Source organism: Musca vetustissima, unplaced genomic scaffold (assembly GCF_032173495.1).
Source record: "Musca vetustissima isolate MV318-11 ecotype Yass unplaced genomic scaffold, APGP_CSIRO_Mvet_v1 utg14208, whole genome shotgun sequence".
NCBI classification, from domain to species: Eukaryota; Metazoa; Arthropoda; class Insecta; order Diptera; family Muscidae; genus Musca; species Musca vetustissima.
The window spans coordinates 411,547-421,709 of record NW_026882685.1 but is presented as its reverse complement, the minus strand read 5'-3'; positions in this window follow the sequence as shown (position 1 = coordinate 421,709).

Genomic DNA, 10,163 nt, shown 5'->3' with positions numbered 1-10,163 from the left:
TAAAAGTTAAATTGTAATGTTATTAACAGAGCTCTGTTAAGCCATTAACAGAGCTCTTTTATAAGGTTAACAGAATTGAAAAATAATCAAATTTAATAGATTTTACGATTATTTTTATTTAAAATTAATAAAAATAAGTAGGATTAGGACAAAATTAACAAATGTGCTACCCCAATGCAATAAAACATAAAAATTCCTGCACATGCAGCAACACTGTAGGTATTTGCAATTAAGCCCACTGTCCGAAAATTTCAAAACCTGGGACTAAGCGAATACCCACGATGGAAAGGTCAGTCCATGGGCTTTCAGAATATATATAGTTTATATCCGAAATCAATTTCGGATATAATAAATTTTTCGACTTTTTTTAAAATTGTACAATTTAACCGCAGGTCTGGTAATTGATAGGGTCCAACTATTAGGCCCACTGTCCCGAAATTCCAAAACCTGGGACTAAGCGAATACCCGCGATTGAAAGATCACTCCTTGGGCTTTCAGAAAATATATAGTTTGTATCCGAAATTGATTTCGGATATAATAAATTGTTTGACTTTATTTAAATTGTAATTTTTTTGATATCTGATATGGTCCAACTGTTAGGCCCACTGTCCGAAAATTTCAAAACCTAGGACTAAGCGAATACCCACGATGGAAAGGTCAGTCCATGGGCTTTCAGAATATATATAGTTTATATCCGAAATCAATTTCGGATACAAACTATATATTTTCTGAAAGCCCAAGGAGTGATCTTTCAATCGCGGGTATTCGCTTAGTCCCAGGTTTTGGAATTTCGGGACAGTGGGCCTAATAGTTGGACCATATCAATTACCAGAGCTACGGTTAAATTGTACAATTTTAAAAAAAGTCGAAAATTTTATTATATCCGAAATTGATTTCGGATATAAACTATATATATTCTGAAAGCCCATGGACTGACCTTTCCATCGTGGGTATTCGCTTAGTCCCAGGTTTTGAAATTTTCGGACAGTGGGCCTAATTGCAAATACCTACAGTGTTGCTGCATGTGCAGTAATTTTTATGTTTTATTGAATTGGGGTAGCACATTTGGTAATTTTGTCCTAATCCTACTTATTTTTATTAATTTTAAATAAAAATAATCGTAAAATCTATTAAATTTGATTATTTTTCAATTCTGTTAACCTTTTAAAAGAGCTCTGTTAATGGCTTAACAGAGCTCTGTTAATAACATTACAATTTAACTTTTAACAATTTATCTTCACGCTCATACCTAATAATGACTTATTAAAACAAATGAATGTAATGAAATCTATAATTTCTAATGAAAAAAATTTTGTAATTTGTCACGAGAGGGGTGGTCAGGTCAGGAGACAATAGAAAGTCCAATTTGTTTCACACTCTGGCCGATCAGTTCGTCTATATAGACTCATGGCCCTTTCTGCTCGTCTATATAGACTTACAGGCCCCTCAGCTTGTCTATATAACCTTCTTGCCCCTTCAGTTCGTCTCTATATACATTATATTCCCTTTTCCAGTTTTTTGTTATTCTTTGGAAAAACTTCCACCCCGCCCAACCAATAAAAGAAAAATCAATTACCAAATTTCGAATATTGGCACAGGAAATCATATATTTCTCAATATTTCGCATCATCATGAAAATTCAATTCGAAGAACACACACTGCTGCTGCCGCTGCATGGTATCAATCATCAATACACCCGCCTTCATTGATGTTCTGTGATTTACTTCATCGACAAGTGAACCGAGAGAACAAAAAATTGAAAACAAAATTCTTCCGGCAATATGCCAATTGAGCGGATTTGGCCCCAAAAAAAGAGTAATTAAAAACATTTCGAAAAAGTAATAAAACACAATTTCGGAAAATTGAATGAAAAGCCCCCGGAGAAGGCTGTGGCGGCACAGATGTCGACTGAAATCACTGACTATGACAAATAAATAAAAAAAAACGACAATAAAATTGGATATAAAAACATTTATATTTGTATATAGCAGCAGCAATTTTTCATTTTGTTGACTGCAATGAACCGTAATCAATCGTCATCGATAGCCGGCCGGTGCCACTTGTCTGTCTGCCTTCCGAAAAGAAATCAATATGAACAAAAAAATAAACTTAACTGAAATTCATTAAAGTGATGAGGCATTTTTTGCAAAAAATATAGTCTGATTACATGGCTTTCAAATTAGAGGAATTTAGAAATGTACAATAGTCATGTTTTGTTTTACAACAGATTTCAAATATTCTGCTGGCAAGAGAATGGGCCCTAAAATAAAATAATACGCTCTCAACTTCTTAATATCTAAAAAATTTATTGAAATTATATAGGACACTTAATATTTAATATTTTTAACCTTTATTTAAAAAACACACCTAATATCATAGTAAACTATATTAACAAACACACACAAACACTCTCTCGTTCATACATCCAGACATATATATAATCAACTCGTAACTAACCTGCCAGGCCATTCGATCGCAGTCATATAGTCCAGCAGTCCACACACCACATTCATCCAAATTGGACTATTGACCTTTTCGATATGTCTCAACAACAACTGTGTGAGTATGACAGTTTGCGTGTGTATGTGTGATTTGAGAAATGTTTAAACAAACCATTTATGGGTGATAAACCAGAAACAATAACAAAAAAAAAAAAAAAAAAAAAATGAAAACGTTTAAAGTTTCATTTTCAGTTAATTTTTTGTAAATATGATTGAGAAAGCGTTTTTGCCTGGCAGTAGTTTTTTTTTGTAATTGTTGTTTCTGCGAAAGCGGAGTAGTAATATATACAAATTATTACAAACATATATATATATATATATATATATATAAATTTTCTTCAGATCGCCTCTATATAGACTCAATGACCTTACAACTGATCTATATAGAGTCTCTGGCCCTTCAGCTTGTCTATATAGACTCACTGCCCCTTCAGCTTGTCTATATAGACTCAACGGCCCTTCAGCTCGTCTATATAGACTCAACAGCCCTTCAGCACGTCTATATAAACTCAACAGCCCTTCAGCATGTCTATATAGACTCAACGGCCCTTTAGCTCGTCTATATAGAATTACTGGCCCTTCTGCTTGTCTATATAGATTCACTGGTCCTTCAGCTCGTCTATATAGACTTACTGGCCCTTCAGGTCGTCTATATAGACTCACTGGCCTCAGCTCGTCTATATAGACTCACTGGCCCTTCATCTCGTCTATATAGACTCACTGGCCCTTCATCTCGTCTATATAGACTCACTGGCCCTTCAGGTCGTCTATATAGACTTACTGGCCCCACAGGTCGTCTATATAGACTCACTGGCCCTTCAGCTCGTCTATATAGACTCACTGGCCCTTCATCTCGTCTATATAGACTCACTGGCCCTTCAGCTTGTCTATATAGACTCACTGCCCCTTCAGCTTGTCTATATAGACTCAACGGCCCTTCAGCTCGTCTATATAGACTCAACAGCCCTTCAGCACGTCTATATAAACTCAACAACCCTTCAGCACGTCTATATAGACTCAACGGCCCTTTAGCTCGTCTATATAGAATTACTGGCCCTTCTGCTTGTCTATATAGATTCACTGGTCCTTCAGCTCGTCTATATAGACTTACTGGCCCTTCAGGTCGTCTATATAGACTCACTGGCCTCAGCTCGTCTATATAGACTCACTGGCCCTTCATCTCGTCTATATAGACTCACTGGCCCTTCAGGTCGTCTATATAGACTTACTGGCCCCACAGGTCGTCTATATAGACTCAATGGCCCTTCAGGTCGTCTATATAGACTCACTGAGTTTCGGGTCGTCTATATAGACTCACTGGCCCTTCAGGTCGTCTATATAGACTCACTGACCCTTCAGGTCGTCTATATAGACTCACTGGCCCCACAGGTCGTCTATATAGACTCACTGGCCCTTCATGTCGTCTATATAGACTCACTGGCCCTTCATGTCGTCTATATAAACTCACTGGCCCCACAGGTCGTCTATATAGACTCACTGGCTCCACAGGTCGTCTATATAGACTCACTGGCAATTCAGGTCGTCTATATAGACTCAATGCCCCTTCAGCTCGTCTATATAGACTCACTGGCCCTTCAGCTCGTCTATATAGACTCACTGGCCCTTCAGGTCGTCTGTATAGACTCACTGGCCCTTTAGGTCGTCCATATAGACTCACTGGCCCTTCAGGTCGTCTATATCGACTCACTGGCCCTTCAGGTCGTCTATATAGACTCACTGGCCCCACAGGTCGTCTATATAGACTCACTGGCAATTCAGGTCGTCTATATAGACTCAATGCCCCTTTAGCTCGTCTATATAGACTCACTGGCCCTTCAGCTCGTCTATGTAGACTCACTGGCAATTCAGGTCGTCTATATAGACTCACTGGCCCTTCAGCTTGTCTATATAGACTCACTGGCCCTTCAGCTCTTCTATATAGACTCACTGGCCCTTCAGCTCGTCTATATAGACTCAACAGCCCTTCAGCTCGTCTATATAGACTCACTGCCCCTCCATGTCGTCTATATAGACTCACTGGCCCCACAGGTCGTCTATATAGACTGACTGGCAATTCAGGTCTTCTATATAGACTCACTGGCCCTTCAGGTCGTCTGTATAGACTCACTGGCAATTCAGCTCGTCTATATAGACTCACTGGCAATTCAGCTCGTCTATATAGACTCACTGGCCCTTCAGCTCGTCTATATAGACTCACTGGCCCTTCAGCTCGTCTATATAGACTCACTGGCCCTTCAGCTCGTCTATATAGACTCACTGGCCCTTCAGCTCGTCTATATAGACTCACTGGCCCTTCAGCTCGTCTATATAGACTCACTGGCCCTTCAGCTCATCTATGTAGAGTCCCCGGCCCTTCAACTCGTCTATATGGGCTCCCTAGTCCTTTAGCTCGCCTTAAACTTTACCGAAATTGCTTTGGCTTCCCAACCACCCCTTGACCCCTAAATGCTTATAATATAAATTGTTTTCTCTCTAATCAATCAATTAATCATTTTGAATTGTATTGTATATTTTGTTGACCCCGAAGAAATTGCCTTCAGATCGGCAATATCCGCATATACAATTTGTATTCGCTTAATGCGGATATTTCTTCCTCTTCTATGAAAAATGCAATTGAAATTCTTCTGAATTCTCATTCGCATTTTGTTTTTTTTTTTTTTGTTTCCACACACAATGTCAATGTCTCGAAAACAGAAAAAAATCGAAATACGCGCCGCTCAACTCTTCGTATTCGTCAGCGGAATCGAAATGGCAATCGCGTTTAAATTTTGTTTTTATTTATTTAATTTTATTGCTGGCATTTTTTCTTATTTTTAGCTTTTCACTTTGATTAGTTTTTACAAGTAATTGTGGGTGAATGTGTGATGAGTGGGTGGTCCGAGTGGGTGATTTTTGTTGGTGGTCGTCTGGCAAACATTTTTGCCTTCATTTGTTCTCGTTATTGGTTCACGTTTTAAATAAATAAAAAGAAAATAAATTAAAAACGGTTTGAAATTGTATTAGAAAAAAATTTAAACCTTTTGAAATTGTATTAGAATAAAGTCTCATTTAAAAGTTAATTCTTCTGGTTTTTAAAAATTCCATTACCAATTTCATTAACATATCTCTCAGCTTTTTGCATTCGATACCAAAAATTTGCAAATATATTGACAGAAATATGGAAGCGAATGCAAACACAAAACATATGTCCAAATAATGCCAACATTATTTCAAATTTCCTATTCAAATTTTATTCAGAAAATATGATCATCAAATTAATTTAGATATGATATGACTGGGGCAGACGAATATTATGAAGAACATAAAAAAATAAATAACTCGTTCAATAACAAACAAAATTTGAATATTATTGAATGTGCCCCAACAATTAACCCATTAAGGGTATTTGGGTCGTTACTTAAGTGGTACTCTTAAAGATAATTTTTTTGTCAAGTGGTAGTATATGAAACATTCCTTGTAACCATTTCGATTTCATCTTCATTTTCTTTTTTTGTTTTTTTTTCTTTGATTCCATAATGAAATCAATTGTCTGTTTCATTTTGCTTGGTAGTGAGGGGTAAGAAGACAGTTCGGGTATTGTTATCATACACCATATCTTATCATATCATAAAACATTTTTTTTATAATGGAAGAAACACTATTAACGTGTTGTGTTTTTTTATTAATATTTCATATCTTTACCTTTGAAATCTAATTGTTTTGAATTCCACAAACAATTTCTAATGAATTTCTAATAACAAAAAAACTTTTATTACTTAAATAGTTTTTTTAATCTCCCCTTAATGGTTTTCTCAACTCATTATGAGGAGAAAAAAGTCAAGGAAATTACAATATACTATTGTGGAAATAATATAATGTTCGCACAGGTCAAAAGTGATTTGTTTTTTGTATAGAAAAGCAAAACATATTTATCACGAAAAGGTTATAATTAAAATATGAAAGAAAATACGAAAACTACTTCTGTTGCTTACTTTATAATGACAAGTAAAAACGTCGTTAAGTTCGTTCGGGCTGAACTTTTTTTGTTCTCTTCTGGCCCTTCAGCTCGTCTATATAGACTAACTGGCCCTTCAGCTCGTCTATATATAGACTAACTGGCCCTTCAGCTCGTCTATATATAGACTCACTGGCCCTTCAGCTCGTCTATATATAGACTCACTGGCCCTTCAGCTCGTCTATATATAGACTCACTGGCCCTTCAGCTCGTCTATATATAGACTCACTGGCCCTTCAGCTCGTCTATATATAGACTCACTGGCCCTTCAGCTCGTCTATATATAGACTCACTGGCCCTTCAGCTCGTCTATATATAGACTCACTGGCCCTTCAGCTCGTCTATATATAGACTCACTGGCCCTTCAGCTCGTCTATATATAGACTCACTGGCCTTTCAGCTCGTCTATATATAGACTCACTGGCCTTTCAGCTCGTCTATATATAGACTCACTGGCCTTTCAGCTCGTCTATATATAGACTCACTGGCCCTTCAGCTCGTCTATATAGACTCACTGGCCTTTCAGCTCGTCTATATATAGACTCACTGGCCCTTCAGCTCGTCTATATAGACTCACTGGCCTTTCAGCTCGTCTATATATAGACTCACTGGCCCTTCAGCTCGTCTATATAGACTCACTGGCCCTTCAGCTCGTCTATATAGACTCACTGGCCCTTCAGCTCGTCTATATAGACTCACTGGCCCTTTAGCTCGTCTATATAGACTCACTGGCCCTTCAGCTGGTCTATATAGACTCACTGGCCCTTCAGCTGGTCTATATAGACTCACTGGCCCTTCAGCTGGTCTATATAGACTCACTGGCCCTTCAGCTGGTCTATATAGACTCACTGGCCCTTCAACTATAACACCCTTTTCTAGATGCGATAACATCTAATTGCAACAGAAAAAAATTCTATAGAAAATCAATTCCTTTCTATATAAAAATTGTTTTTCTTTCGATAAAAATGTTTCTCCTGGCCTTCAACATAAAACCTTTTGCAAAAAAAAAATTGTTTGTAATTTGTTTATAAATTTAATCAATCAAAAGTGACACCGCTGGCAAATGTGATAACCTCTTGAATTTTGAATATGAAAAATAAGAAGAAGAGACGCCCGCAACGACACCCACAGAAAAAGTTCATTTCATGTCGCACTTTATTTCTATTAGAATAATTACGGGCTTTCTCTACGAAGGCAGCTTCAAAACTTTTTGCTACAGCAACAACAAAATATGAAAATAAAGAAAATATTCAAACTCAATTGAAACACACAACAACAACAAAAAAAGAGAAAACCTTGAAATCTTACAAAGAAGAATAGAAATGTTTTTGTTGTTGTGGACACGTGGGTGGGTGGTAGTCGGAACCGAACTGTAACGTACCAAGCAAGAAAATATCATCGTATCGTCGTCGGGGTATCGTTGAAGTGGAAAGAGTTAAATTGTTTGCTGTTGTTGTTAGATATTGCAAATATATACGTCGTTTGATGTCGCCATAGATCCGCTACGCAAAAAAAAAAACAAAATTATTACCAAACATAGTAGCCTTACAACAACATCAACGACTATGAAATAAGGTTAAGTAAAAAAAAACACCCGGGTGAAAATAAAAAGAAACAAACTGTAGTGTTCGGTAGCATACGGAACTTCGTTGCAAAAAATAGCAATAAACAAGATGTTGTTGTTGCTGTTTTTCCTAAGGGGGCAAACGATAAAAAATAACACGAGTCAGAAAAAAAACCATTTAATGTTTTTTTACTCGCCTGGTGCCGGGATGTGGCAATAGTTTGGAATATAATAAATGGTATGATGCTGGTGGTAATGAAGTTTTTGTTGTTGTTTGTTTTTGCCACTTTTTATCGAATAATGTAAAGTTTGTCGTTGTTGGCGTTGCTATTATTACATTTGGAAAGTAGTGTTGTTGCCTTAAATTCGGAAGAAAAGTGTTATAAACTATGCTGTAAGTGCAGTTGGCAGGTTCTTTTATTGTATTTTCCCTATGATGGCAAGTATAGGTGTCGTCAACTGAGGGTGGGTTTGGAAATTTTATATTTAACTAGCATATACCCGCTGCTTCGTTAGCGAATGTGGGATGTATTTAAAACCCTATATCGACCATTATTAAAGTTTTAGAACCATTTATTACGTATGTTTTGCCATAGTATGTTCCCAAATCTTCCTCTGTATCTCAACCCTATACTAAATATGGTGTAATTTTTACCATTTGTACTCTTGTAATACTTATTTTGAAAAAAAAAAAAAATCTAATATAGCTTCACCCAAATCCAAATTGAGTATCAGTTAGTGCACATTAATATAAATTTCCAAAACTTCCCACACACCCCAATCTTAATTCCAAATTTCAGGATTCTAACGGTTCAACTAAATCCAATTTGTATCACATTTAGTACCACTTAGAACACATAAGTAAAAATTTCCGTTATTACCTGCATCATGCAATCCAATTGAAATCATGATTATATAAAATCTTAATTATAATCCAAATAATATCAAATTTAGTACACAGTAGTACGAATTTGCAAAACTTCCTACTTAACCCAAACATACACTCCCCCAGTTATCCTAAATCCAAGTTTCAGGATTCCAACTCTATTGGTTCACCCACAATTCAAATTGTATCAAATTTAGTACATAGCAGTACCAATTTCATCCTAAATCCAAGAGTAAGGATTCCAACTTTATCGGTTGACCCACAGTTAAAAGTTTACCAAATTTAATACACACCCCCACACTAATCCTAAAACCAAGTTTCAGGATTCCACCTCTATCGGTTCACCCACAATTCAAATTGTACTAAATTTAGTACATAGTTGTACCAATTTCCAAAATTTTCTACATACCCTAATTCTACACCTCCACAGTGATCCTAAATCAAAATTTCAGGATTCCAACTCTATCGGTTCAACCACAATTCAAATTGTACCAAATTTAGTACACAGTAGTACCAATTTCCAAAACATCCTACATACCCCAACCCTACACCCCCACAGTGATCCTAAATCAAAATTTCATGATTTCAACTTTATCGGTTCACCCACAATTTAATTTGTACCAAATTTAGTACACATTAATACAAATTTCTAAAAATTCCTACATATTTTAATCTTACACATCAACAGTGATCCTGACTCCAATTTTCATGATTCCAGCTCTATTGGTTCACCTAAAATTAAAATTGTACCAAATTTAGTACCATTTAGTACCCATAAGTATTATTTTCTTAAACTGAATCCTGGCCCTAATCCTACATTCCTACAATGATCCTAAGTCCAAACTTCATTGTTCCACCCAAATCCAAATTGTACCAATTATAGTACGATTTAGTACTTTTTGAACACATAAGTAAAAAATTTCCAAAACTACGTACATATCCCAATCCTACACTCCGACGGTAATGTTAATTTTCAGGATTCCAGCTCTATTTGTACCTCCAAATCAAATTTGTACCAAATATAGTACCATATAGTACTTTTCGTACACATGGGTACACGCTTTCCAAACTCTCCTCATTCAAATTTCAAGCTTTTAGCTCCCTCCATTCACATGCTACGAAATTGTACCAAATTTAGTACATTTTCGTACTTTTCGGATAGTTATAGTTCGAATTTCCAAAAACCCTTTAGTACAT